This window comes from Orycteropus afer, unplaced genomic scaffold (genome assembly GCF_000298275.1).
Source record: "Orycteropus afer afer isolate SDZICR_OR568_19922 unplaced genomic scaffold, OryAfe1.0 scaffold00988, whole genome shotgun sequence".
Classification (NCBI taxonomy): domain Eukaryota; kingdom Metazoa; phylum Chordata; class Mammalia; order Tubulidentata; family Orycteropodidae; genus Orycteropus; species Orycteropus afer.
The window spans coordinates 76,026-79,737 of NW_006922575.1; positions in this window are offsets into that span (position 1 = coordinate 76,026).

Below are 3,712 nucleotides of genomic sequence, written 5' to 3' on the forward strand. Positions count from 1 at the left end.
GTGTCCTTCCCTCCATGCACTCCTGCCCCCTGAGCTGTCTCCCTGTGCATAAGCAGCTCTTCTTTCTCCCATGATTGTTCTCTCCAAGGAGTATATCTACCTCAGGTACATGTTCAACTTATATGCCTGTCTTTTGTTTGGCTGGAAGCCACAGGTGTGGATTCAATTCCAGACCTGAAGGGCAGCTAGGGGCCATAATCTCAGTGGTTCCACCAGGCTCTATTGGATCAACCAAGGTTGTATTCTTGATGGGAGGAGACGATCAGGCCTTTCTTCCTGCTGATGCTGTGTGGATTGAAAACGTTAACCTTTAGTTGGCAGCCAAGCGCTTAACAGTTGCTCTACCAGGGCTCCTAGCAGTGAAATCAATAGAACATGATTGATGATGAAGATAAAGTCTCGAGACACTGTTCTTAGAAAGGAACGAGTTTTAGAAAGGTTAAGAAGCAAATGAGGAGGAGGTCCTTTCCAAAGCTGAAGATGGTGGGGACACTTCGGGGTCTGATTTTGCCTTGTGGGTGTATTCTTGGGTATCCGTTAGAGTAAAGTTGTGGGTTCCCTTGGCATGCAGTTGAGGTCTTGAGAGAGGGCCTCTAACTCTCTGCTTTCTACCCCTCACACCTGGAGTAGGAGACCAGGCTATCTCATTGGCTGTTTACAATTTCAAAATCCTGTGAAAAAGTCACCAAGATGTGAGTAGGTGGTTGCTGTGCCCAAGTCTGACAACTCCCTGGAAGGAATCCTTGAGCCACTGGACCTTAAAAACTAACAGAGAAAAGAAGGGATGGGGCAGCACAGAGGTGCAGTTGGAAAATTCTCCTTTCTGAAATCTACAGTACCCTGTGGATTGTTTCCCTTATCCTGTGAACTGGTTCCTGAACCATGAAAACATACACATTCTGTATTGTGTTTTCCCTCATTTTTAGGTAAGTACTCAAGTTGTTTGGCAGAAAGTCTCTAAATTGTAGTTTTGGTAGATATCTCCATCTGCTCACTGCCATCTTTTCAGTAATGAAAAGGAGCCCTGGTGGCAGGGGGTTAGAAAGGATGGATTACTGATGTCTTAATGTATTCAGTGATCACGGACCCCACTCTAGGAGTACCATGAAGGGCCCCTGTGGAAGCTCTGGCCAGTGTAGGGCATTTATTCCCTGTTCCTTAGGCCAATAAAATGTTTAGGCCCCTAGCTGGTCTTCTCAGGCAGTACTGGGAACTATGGAAAGGTAGGGCAGTTTTCTTAAAACAAAGTTTTGGGATCTATTGCAGGGAGGCCGAGAGTGGTGTTTTTAAGGTCTTGTAAAACTACTGAAAAGGTCCAAATGCATTGTAAATGTAGGAGAGATCCCACCTGAATTCCTTCACTGTCATTGCTGGTCATTAGGCAAATAGGGAAATGGGCGCACTTAGCATTGATTATAAAGGAAAATATGGCCCTTCCAGGAGGTGATATAGCTGAAGTGAAGGGGTTATTGGTTTGATTAAAAAAAAAAAACACTTTTCTGCCTCAGTTATTGCTGTTGCCCCCCATGGGGAAGGAAGACCTGTTGTCTGTCTCTGGGGGGTGTAATGTTACATCATTTTAGGCAAATGGGTTATACATAGCCCCTAACCCCAACTCCTGCTGGAAAGGTACAGCCAAGAAGTTGTATTTAAATGAAAGTATTGAACAGTGGCATTGACCAGCTCCCAGGCTGTTGAGGAGTGTGGGGCTATGCCTTGAGAAACACTTATTGGTACCAACAGAGCTGGGCTGAAAGGCTTTTAACTAATTTCCCTATGGTGGACAAAATAAAGCTTGCCCAGGAATGGGACTAGATCTACTTCTATACTCCCAAATAACAATCAGAATAAGGGATAGGATAATAAGTATGATGCCTATTCCGATATACAGGCTGCTCATATTAAGGAAATCACTTATCTACAGAAGAATCCTTCTTCTTCTTGAAGAGAAATTTGAGGTCTTCCACTGGTTCACAAGGGGGCAGTATAGATGACCTGCATCCTGTGGGCCTTCAGACGACTGTCCAACTGGTTTGATTCTGGATATGTGGATTCAGCTATTTATTCCCCTCAGTTTCACCCCTGTGAGGACTGATACCACCACCAGGTAAGGCCCTGTCCATAAAGGCTCTAATTGAAAATGAGATCCTTTTTCCTTCCAGTCTCACATTAGGACCCAACTTCCAGGTCGGATGCAGGGTCTGTGAGCCTTCTCCTGGGACTGGGGCGGATTTGCTGCCCAGAACTGAGCAGGGCCTGCTGGACCTTACGTAGGTCAACCATGTGTTGCAGAAGCGTATCCGCTTCTAGTATTTCTTGGATAATCTGGAAGTGAACAGGTCTTCCATACATCAATCCAAAGGGTTTAAGCCTGTTGTTTTCTGAGCGGAGGCTCTTAAGAGGACAGTTGGCAGATTCTGGATCCAGTCTAACTTGATTTCTTGGCATAACTTTGCCAGAGCTCTCTTTAGGGTTTGATTAGCTCATTCTACCTTCACACATTGGCAGCAGTGATGGGTTGAGGTACAGCAAGAATCGTGGGCCTGGCCCAGGACTGGGGTGTACATAGGGGCGCTAGGAGTTGGAGATGACTTGACAGCACCTAACCACCACAAGCAGCACCTTCCCTGAGACTTGTGCTCTCCACGAGGTGTGTAGGAAATGCCTGATTCCCAACGCGGTAGCCATGACTTGTGTGAGTCTGGATATAAAGGCTGGCCCGTTGTCACTTTGTAAACTGACAGGAAGTCCCAACTGAGGAATGATTTCCGTCAGCAATGCTTTGCTGACTTCCGCTGCCTTCTCTGTCCGTGAAGGAAATGCTTCCACCATTCTCGAGCTGTCTGCCGTCACTAACAAATATGCATGTCCTTTGTGCCTATTCGTGACACTGAACTCCATTTTCCCAGTCTCCCCCAGGGAACGTGCCTCATCGTTGGATAGGCTTCAGTAAAGGTAGAGGTTTGAATTTCCCCTGTGGGTTGTTGCGTTGACATAAACGACGGGATTGGGTAACCTGCTGGATGACTTTTCCAGATTTCTTTCATGTTACTAATCGTTCCAGCAGCAGCTTGAGCAAGTCCACCCCTGTATGGAAGGCCTGATGAAAGCTTGAGGCAAACTTCCAGGACACTGCTTCAGAATAAGGGGTTTCCCATTTAATTCCCTCTGCCCGGTTGAGGATTGAACATATCCTTTACTTTCTGCTCACCTTTCCTCCTCCTGGATGTAGGGTGGCCGATCTCTTGCTTTAGTAGGACAAGGGAGTAAGGTTAATTCAAGATAGGAGTTGGGTGTGCCCTCCTGGGCAGCCCTTTTTGCCTCTCTGTCAGCTGTATTATTGCCGTGTGCTCTGTTGCCCTCCCTTGGTGCCCTTTGCAGTGCATGACAGATACTTTCTGGGGCACCATGATAGCTTGTAACAGCTGAGCAATCTCTTTCCCATGCTTTATGGGGGCTGTTCTGGGCTGACAGCAGCCCCCTTTCTTTCCATATACATCCCTGCACATGCACAATAAGGCATATTTGCTGTCTGTCTGTATCTGGATGCTCTTTCCCTCTGCGAATTTGAAAGCTCTACTGAGGGCTTTGAGTTCTGCCTTCTGGGCAGATGTGCCTGTGGGTAATGAACTGCTGTCTGTGACCCTTGTTTTAGAATCCACCACACTGGTGGCCATTTATTACCATGCTGCTTCCATCAGTGAACTAAGTG